General features: G+C 38.3%; 2 protein-coding genes across 4 annotated transcripts in view; both read right to left on the bottom strand.

Moving 5' to 3' along the window:
* LOC311628140 (uncharacterized protein C4orf54) overlaps positions 1-10,058 on the bottom strand; it is a 336,764-nt gene that overhangs the window by 121,231 nt on the left and 205,475 nt on the right. The gene's annotated exons all lie outside the window — the stretch shown is intronic.
* Positions 1-10,058, bottom strand: part of TRMT10A (tRNA methyltransferase 10A) — a 250,251-nt gene that overhangs the window by 121,231 nt on the left and 118,962 nt on the right. The window lies entirely within an intron of this gene.

The following is a 10,058-nucleotide window of genomic DNA, read 5'->3' as shown; positions in this document are numbered from 1 at the left end:
AGAGAACACTTAAGTTAAAAACTAAATACCGTAATGATCTTTTTCTCTGGGTCAAAAATCAAAAACACACACCCTCGTGCAATTCTATTATCCTTTACCAGGGGTCTTCAAACTATGGCCCGCGGGCCACATGCAGCCCCCAGGGGAGTCTGATCCTGCCAGCCAGGTTTTTTGGGCAGTGAGCGCAGCCAAGATGGTACAGTAGGAATTAGTAGTTCATATAGTCCGGCCCTCCAGCTCTCTGAGGGACCGTGATCTGGCCCCCACTTTAAAAAGTTTGAGGACCCCTGCTAATCAGTAACAAGAATAAGAGAAAGAATGTGAGGTTTTATTTTTAATAAGTCTCAAGTCTTATACCAACACTTGGCAGCATGCTGCATTCAACTACTTAATTAGATATAGTAGTCTGTCAACATGTACGCATTAGCATAAAGTTTACATTTCTCTAAAATTGTCAATGCATGACACTGTTGTCTGTTTTCAACTTTACTTGTGTAGGGTCCTAGGGGGCTACACTACATCCACCCGGAAGAGAAGACACTGCTTGCACAGTACGGCCACCACCTTGTTCTCCCTGCTGCTCACCTTCACTTGTGCAGGGCAGTATGAAGAAAGGGAGTCTGACCACTTTTCAGAGATGCTGGGAGGCCTCAAGGAGCTCAAATCCCCAATCAATTTAGAAAGACACATTGGACTTGAGTGAGTTTATGGAGTGATGATGAGGTAAGTATTAGGAATAATTTGAATTCAATTTATGGTCCTCCATTTAGGTTGCTGTTAAAAAGATCAGTTTAAACAGCAAACTGGTTTAAACAACATTTATTGCTGAGAGTTTTGGAGGGTGGAAAGTCTAACAATCCAGGACTGTTAGCTCCCAACTGCTTGCCTGCCTGCCTTCCTGATTGCCCCTAACTGCTTCTGTCTGCCAGCCTGATCACCCCCTAATCACTCCCATGCCAGCCTGATTGATGTCTAACTGCTCCCCTGACAGCCTGTTTGTCCCCAACTTCCCTCCTCTGCTGGCCTGGTCCCTCCCAACTGCCCTCCCCTGCTGGCCATCTTGTGTCCACATAGGGGCAGGATCTTTGACCACATGGGGGCAGCCATATTGTGTGTTTGAGTGATGATCAATCTGCATATTACTCTTTTATTAGATAGGATATTTAGGAGACCTCTTTAAGAAGAAAACTTGTTTTTAAATGACTAAGAAAATAGAGGAAAAAAATATTTCTCACTGACAAAGGCAAAGATGTAATAAAAGCAATAGATCAACCAACACAAAAGCTAGTACAAAGGTTAAAAGACTAGAAGACATAATAATCCTAAACATGTATGTGCCTATGAAAAGATCACTAAACTGCTGAAGCAAAACCCGATAGAACTACAAGGAGAAATCAATGAACTCATTAGTATAGCTGGAAATGTCAACACCTTTCTAAAAGAAAAGGACAATCCCAGCAGGCAGAAGATCAGTGAAGACACAGTTAAACTAAACAATACTATCAATTAACTGTATATAAGACATTTATGGACTGCTTCATCTAACTGCAGCAGAACACATTCCTTTCAAGCTGACATGGAACTTCCACCAAGGTGGATCACTTCTGGGCCATAAAACACAATTTAACAAATAAAAATATAGCATCTGATCTCAGATTACAGTGGAATTAAACTATGCATTAATAAAAGAAAGAAAACTGGAAAAATCCCCACATACATAGAAATTAAACAACACACTTCTATATAACATAGAAGAAATCTAAAGGGAGATATAAACATATTTTGAGTAAAATAAACATGAAAACACAACTTAGGAAATTTTGTGCAATATAGCAAAAACAGTGCATTGAAGGGAGTATATGTATATTCTCCCCATTAGAGCCCTCCATGTCACACATTGGTTTTACTTCCAGCTGTTTTCTGCCCTCCTGTGGGATCACTGGGTCAAATGGGAGTTTCATTTTTAATTTCTTGAGGAAGTGGCTGTACCAGTCTACATTCCCACCTCCTGGTACCAGCCTTGCTTTCACCCCCAGAGGGAGCTATGGCAGCTGGGCCCAGCTCTAGGCTTTGTGAGTAGTATGAGCTTTGTCTTCTTCTTCTTCTTCTTCTTCTTCCTCCTCCTCCTCCTCCTCCTCCTCCTCCTCCTCCTCCTCCTCCTCCTCCTCCTCCTCCTCCTCCTCCTCTTCTTCTTCTTCTTCTTCTTCTTCTTCTTCTTCTTTTTAATATATTTTATTGATTTTGTACAGAGAGGAAGGGAGAGAGATAGAGAGCTAGAAACATCGATGAGAGAGAGTCATCGATCAGCTGCCTCTTGCACATCCCCCACTGGGGATATGCCCGCAACCAAGGTACATGCCCTTGACCGGAATCGAACCCGGGTCTCTTCAGTCCCCAAGTTGACGCTCTATCCATTGAGCCAAACCGGTCTCGGCTTCTTTTTTATTTTTCCTATTTATTTATTTAGATACAAAATAATTATCCATTTACATGCAATAAACATTAATATTTAAAGAAAAATGATTTAAAATATAATAATATTACCAAAACTATACTAACATAGTATAATATGTAGGAAATAATGTTGTAGGAAATATTAAAAATCTGCAAATAATAGGATTACTTCTATTATATTCTAAAATATATTTTTTTCTCTGACTCTATTTTTTGTTCATCAACTTATATTGTTCAGTATATGCCACAAATGAGTGAGATCATGTGATATTTATCTTTCTCTGACTGGCTTATTTCACTAGCATAATGCTCTCCATGTCCATCCATGCTGTTGCTAATGTAAGAGTTCCTTCCTTTTAGTAGCAGAGTAGTATTCCATTGTGTAGATGTACCACAGTTTTTTCATCCACTCATCTGCTGATGGGCACTTAGGCCATTTCCAAATCTTAGCTATGGTAAATTGTGTTGTTATGAACATAGGGGTGCATATATCCTTTCTGATGAGTGTTTCTGAGTTCTTGGGGTATATTCCTAGAAGTGGGATCACTGGGTCAAATGGGAGTTTCATTTTTAATTTCTTGAGGAAGTGGCTGTACCAGTCTACATTCCCATCAGCAGTGCAGGAGGGTTCCTTTTTCTCAGCATTCTTGCCAGCACTTATTGTTTATTGATTTGTTGATGATAGCCATTCTGACAATGTGAAATGGTACCTTGTTGTTTTTACTTGCATACGTTGGATGATTAGTGATTTTGAGCATGTTTTCATATGTTTATTGGCCTTCTGTATGTCCTCTTTCAAAAAGTGTCTATTTAGGTACTGTGCCCATTTTTTGATTGGAATGTTTATCTTCTTTTAGTTGTATGAGGTCTCTGTAAATTTTGGAGATCAAACACTTATCGGAGATAACATTGGCAAATATGTTCTCCCATGCAGTAGGCTTTCTTGTTGTTTTGCTGATGGTTTCTTTTGCTGTGCAGAGGCTTTTTATTTTGATGTAGTCCTATTTGTTTACTTTCTCCTTAGTTTTCATTGTCCTCAGATGAAGTTTGTCTTCTGAGCAAACACTGGGCTGTCCGTTCTCCCCTTTGGCCTAAGCCCCAACTCCTAGTCCCCTCTGTGTGGTTTCAGTTCTGGCAACCCTACCACTTTATGTTTCCCTAGCCCTCTGGGGTTTAATATTCTTGATGTGTGTGACCTCAACAAGCCCTTTGTAAACTTTCAGCCTCAAGCAATTCAACTAATTTTCTGTATAAAATTCACTAATTTTCTGTATTAAATCCACTTTGTTTGAAACACAGAGTTTTCCATTTCCCTAACTGGACATATTGATATAGTTCTTGGAACCAGGAGTGGTCCTGGAAACAGACCTTCAAGTAAACAAAAGATTAAGTTGATGTCTTTTTAGTGATCATAATTTGCTGAAACAGAAAGCACTGGAATGAGAATGTTGAAGGGACTTAAGAAGGAAAAGATCCAGAATGGTCAACAAAGAAGAAGTAAATAGAGAGACAAGCTGCTCTTTTCCATCACAGAGTTGATATTGGACCACTGCTAGGTTTTGCACACCCTCCCTGTGCCCTTCCTCAGTACAAGATTTCCAGAGCACCTCCACCAGTTTGAAGCAGAGTAATTTTTTGACTCCTTGCATGATTTAGTCACTGAAAATATCATGATCAGCCCATAAATCCCTCTTGCACTATGCCATAAAATTTGTTTTTAAAATTTCATTCACTTTTAATTTTTGAGTCCTAGAATATAATCATTCTTTTATTATCTTCACATTTTTCCAGGTTTGGTTTTTTAATTCTCATGTTTTCCAAAATTATACATGCATATATACATGTACAGAGTTCTTTCCACAAAGTCTCTTAGGAAAAACAGCAGGGTTTGCTTTCTCCCTTCTCCTTCATGTATTCCTCCCTAGAAGCCACTGCTTTCAAATTCTGAAACTTATTTTGCTTTATCTATGTAGGATGCATATGTTCCTAACCTGGTTTTCCTTTGGGCATTTTTATTGACTTACCATTTGGGAAGATGAAAAATTAGAGTGGCCATTACCACAAAATGACCCTACTTATCCACTGTTTCCCAGTAGAATAATAGAATAATTTGTGTTATTACTAGAGGCCCAGTGCACAAATTTGTGCACCAGTGGGGTCCCTCAGCCTGGCCTATGGGGTAAGGCCAAAACTGGCTCTCCAATTCTTAGGGATCCTGAATAGTGTGAGGGAGCAGGCCAGGCCAAGGAACACGCCCTCTTGGTGCATGATCAGGGTGGGGAGGAACTTGGGAGGTTAGCCAGATAAGGAAGGACCATGGGAGGGCTCTGGGGCATGTCTGGCCCATCTTGCTCAGTCTTGATTGTCTGGACCACAGCAGCAAGCTAACCATGTCAGTTGGAGCATCTGCCCCCTGGTGTGCATGTCATAGCAAGTGGTTGAGCTGCCTTAGCATATCATTAACATATTATGCTTTGATTGGTTGAATGGCCGATCAGACCACTGGACACTTACCATATTAGGCTTTTATTACATAGGATGATTATGTAAGTGCTACTTACAGATGAACCATGTAGTTTACAATGCTTTTATTTCTCTTTACCTTGGTGTTGTCTTTATACTTACAACAAATTCAATTCCCATATTCAATTGCCAGTTGTATAATTCCTCACTCAAATCTTAGAGATGCATTGTGTATCATTAATTTTGCTTTGCAGAGAAATCTTGCCTGGAGTCTTTGACTTGCTCCAAATGGTCTGTCTATGCTCAATATCTGGCATTACTCACTGTGTTGGTTTCCTGTGGCTGCTGTAATAAATTAAACAAAACTGGATGGCTTAAACAATAGGTTCATTTCTCCAAGTTTTAGAGGTCATTGGTCTTAAGTCAGTATTGCTGGGCTGAAATCTAGGTGTTGGCTCAGCCATGCTCTCACCAGAAGTTCTAGGAGAGAATCTGTCCTTGCCTTTTCCAGGTTTGGTGTTGTTGCAGTCCCTGGCTAGTGGCCACACACTCCAACCTCTTTCTTCCTCCTCCTTCTTTATATTGTGTTTGGAAGCTTATAGAATGTTCTGATTATCCTAGTTGTCTGGAATTTTAAAATGATTTGTTCTGGTGGGTCTATTTTTATCTATGTTAGCCTGTGGCTTTTTTAAAAATATGAAGATTTGCTTCCTTCAGTTCTAGAAAATTTACTGAAATTGTTTCATTAATGCTTTCTCCTCTCCAACCCTCCCACCCTGCTTTATCTGGCCTTTCATTTTAGAACTCCTACTACTCAGATATTGAGTTTCTTGATTTGGTACTCTCATTTCTCTCCTTCTGTCCCTTTCTCCTTTATTTCCCTCATTGTGTTCTCACTCCTTCCAGCTTCAAATGAAGGCACAGGTGGCATAGTCAGGGATTTGCAAGCATGGTGCAATTCTCTAGAGTCTGAGGGGATCTCCTGGGCTAGCACTGGCACTTCCTCTTCAGTTCAGTGGCAGGAAGGAAGTGAGTTGTAATCAAAGCCTTTATGTCATACAATAGTGCACCAGCTCAGAGTGCCTGGCTGGCTTCTATCAATAAAATATTTCTACCAGTTAACATTTCTAATATTAAGAACTTCATTCTTTATTAGTCTCCCTTCAAATTGTCACCCTGTGAATTTACATATCTTATATTCATGAGAACCAGGCTCTGATATTTTGTTTACCATGCTAGTCCCTTGACATATTATGGATGATACTATATAATAAAACCCTAATATGCAAATCAACTGAACAGTGAAAAAACTAGTCACTATGATGTGCACTGACCACCAGGAGCTTAATGCAAGAGCTGCCCCCTTGTGGTCAGTATGCTTCCACAGGGGGAGTGCCATTCAGTGAGTGCAGTGGCAGAGACGAATGTCATGCACTGGGCCTCTAATATTCATATGATGATTGATAAGTCCATGGTTCACTTAAGACCTGTGCAAACAGTTACAGCTATATAAAACACATCTGGGTTTGCTAGATACAATGGCTATTTTTGTTGTCCCAAAGGAATTATTAATAGCTCACTTTTTACTTTTAAGGTGTTCTAGTTCAGATGATTAATTATGTGATCACCCTACTGTACCTGCATGTGAACTAGGCCTGAGCATGAGAACACCATGCCCCCATGGAATAAAGAACATGTTAAGATTTTGAGAGTTATAACTTAATGTTAATTGCTTAACCAATAGCTCTTTTGGTGGTGACCTGTTTCAGCATCTATATATATATATATATATATATATATATATATATATATATATATATATATATATATAAAGGCTAAGTGACCATCGCATCTGAAACAGCCAAATGGATGACCAAACAGGCTGGCAGGGGCATTAGTGAAGGATGACTAACGACTGAGCAGCAGGCTGCGTGGGGCGACCAGGACAGCAGGGGGGTTAGTGAGGAGTGACTGAATGACTGAGCAGCATGCTGCGTGGGGTGACCAGGCCAGCAGGGGTGTCAGTTAGAGGCAACTAGACTGGCAGTGTGTGTGTGGGGGGGGCAGTGAGGGGCAACCAGGCTGGCAGAGGGGCAGTGAGAAGTGACCAAGCTGGCAAGGGGGGGGCAGTTGTGCATGACCAGGACAGCAGAGGGTCGGTTAGGGGTGATCAGGCAGGCAGGCAGGTGAGCAGTTAGGAGCCAGTGGTCACAGATTGTGAGAGGGATGTCCAACCCTGAAGGTTCCTGGATTGGAAAGGATGCAGGCTGGGCTGAGGGGACCCCCACACCCTGTGCACAAATTTTGTGCACGAGGCCTCTAGTTATTGTAATAATTAAATATACAAAATTCTGTATTAATTAACAGAATGACACTTAACTAACACTTCTTTATGAATTATTTAAACTAGTCTAGAATTAGAAACAGCAAAGTCTAATGTAACCTAAAAATTTTGATAGACTCAAGAAAATTAGCAGCTAAGTTAGAATGGATCAAAATCTATATTCAATAACTACATAGTACTTAAATATTTAATTCTTTAAGGAAATTATTATTATAAAACCTCAGTTAAATGTTCACTGAAAGATTTGAAAGTGGTAATTGTATTGAAGTAAGTCAAATTTTATTTGTATAAAACTTGCAATAAACAGGAAATGAGCTATTGCATAAGAACAGACAAAATTATTGGAATAAGAATGAGTGAAAAGAACAATAGTTACACTATAACTTTAATAAAATTGGTATTGGAAGAGATTAATAGTCATATATATGAACTTTTGTTTTGTTTTGTTTTTTTATAATCCAGAAGACATTCTGTGTGCTGCTAGCACAAACATCAAACAAAACCAGAACTTGTTTATTAGTTTTAACTGCATGCTAAGTAGAAAATTTTCAAATCCTTGTTTGCACAATTGTGTGAAAGAATGCCAGGCAAGTAATTTAAGATATTTATCATATTAACAAATGTTGAGAAACTTTCTTTTCAATGAAAGCAAACCAGGAGAAAAGCAAGATCATTCTTATGTAATCATTATGTTTCTGCCCTATTATTCACCCCGGAACTCCAGAAATTGCAGTAAGCTTGGTTATGCCCAGTTTCCGTAAGGCAAATCACTATAGTCTTAAAAGAGATGAATGTTCATTTTATTTAGTCCAATGTCCAAAGTCATAATTCTCTTGAGTTGCCTTGCCTGCGATCTGAGTTTCAGGTAGGAAAAGCAAAGGATATAAAGAATAATTTCAGGAATAAGTATTTTTCTTGAGTCTAAATTTAGGCCTTGGGAAAGTAGAAGCTAAACAAAAAATTGGAGTAAAAATATATATCTTTTAATCTATGAAACAAAATTCAAAAGCATCCCTCCTCACCCAATGCACAAATAAAAATAAATAGCAGAAAACGTGTGGATGAGTCATGAGCTATTTATTTGACACACAGCACCTTCCTCTCTGACAGGGACATTCCAAAGCATGCAGCAGCATTCGACAGTTGATGACTTCCAATGTATCATGAATACATTTGTGTTCAGTGCTTTGTGCATTGTGCCTTGTTGTGTTGTATTTTGTCCCTTTAAATCAACACAGGAGTGAGAGAACCACATAACCAGACACCTGGAAAAGAGAGATCATGGGGAGATAAAGAAACAGCCCACTTATGAAAGAAAAGCAGGCATCACCAGAAAAGGATGTAAACAAAATGGAGGCAAGCGATCTGTCAGAAAAACAATTCAGAGAAATGGTCACAAGGTGGATGAAAAGAATGAAAGACAAATTCAACAACATGCATAAGAACAAAAAGGAAATGAAAAAAAAAAAAAGAAGAAATGAAAAATGACATCGCTGCTATAAAGAACTCAATAGAAAGCATCAACAGTAGAAGAAGTAAAGGGCCACATCAGTGAGTTAGAAGACAAGGTAGGAAAAAATACCCAAGCGATAAGGAAAGTCACTTCATAAAACTAAAAGGAGCAATCCAACAAGAAGAAATAACTCTGGTAAACATATACACATCCAATACAGGTGCACCCAAATACATAAACAAACAAACAAACAAACAAACAAAAAACAAACAAATAAACAAACAAAAAAAACTTCTGGAGTATATCAAGGGAGAGATTTACAGCAATACAATAATAGTAGGAGACTTTAATACTCCACTATCACCATTGGACAAATCCTCTAAACAAAAATCAGCAAAGAAACATCAATCATAAATGACTCACTAGACTAGATGGATTTAATTGACATATTCAGAACATTTCACTCCAAAGACTCAGAATATACATTCTTCTCAAGTGTACATGGGTCAAAGATGGACCATGTATTGGGTCACAGGCAAAGTCTTTTCAAATTCAAGAAGATAGAAATCATATCAAGTATCTTCTCAGATCACAATAGCATAAAACTAAAAATCAACTACAATAAAAACAATCCAAAAAAATCAAACACATGGAGACTAAATAGCGTACTATTACACAATGATTGGGTAACAAAAGATATGAAAGAAGAAATAAAAAAAAATCATGGCAACAAATGACAATGAAAACACAACAGTCCAAAATCTATGGGACACAGCAAAAGCAGTCTTGAAAGGGAAATTCATAGCTCTACAAACTACTGCAAAAAATAAGAAACAATGGTAATAAATTACCTAACCCTACAACTCAAAGAGTTATAAAGAGCAACAAGAAAAGCCCAGTATAAGCAGAAGGAAAGAAATGATAAAGATCAGAGCAGAGATAAACAACATAGAGACAAAAAAAAAAAATACAAAAGATCAACAAAACCAAGAATTGTTTTTTTTTAAAGGATAAACAAGATTGATGAATCTTTAGCCAGACTCACCAATAAGCAAAGAGAACCCAAATAAACAAAATTAGGAATGAAAGAGGTGAAATAACAACAGACCCTGCTGAAATACAAAGGATTATTAAAAAAATATAATGAACAACTCTATTCCAACAAACTGCACAACCTGGAGGAAGTGGACATATTCCTAGAAAAATATAATCTTCCAAAACTTAATCATGAATAATAATAATAATAACAAAATTGAATAGGCTAATAACTACCGAAGAAATTGAAGCAGCCATCAAAAATCTTCCAGCAAACAAAAGCCCTGGTGCAGATAGCTTTACAGGAGA

Source organism: Pipistrellus hanaki (genome assembly GCF_964339955.1).
Source record: "Pipistrellus hanaki genome assembly, chromosome: 1".
In the NCBI taxonomy this organism is placed as follows: domain Eukaryota; kingdom Metazoa; phylum Chordata; class Mammalia; order Chiroptera; family Vespertilionidae; genus Pipistrellus; species Pipistrellus hanaki.
Note: the sequence above shows the minus strand (reverse complement) of the source record. Positions and strands in the feature narration are given on the sequence as shown.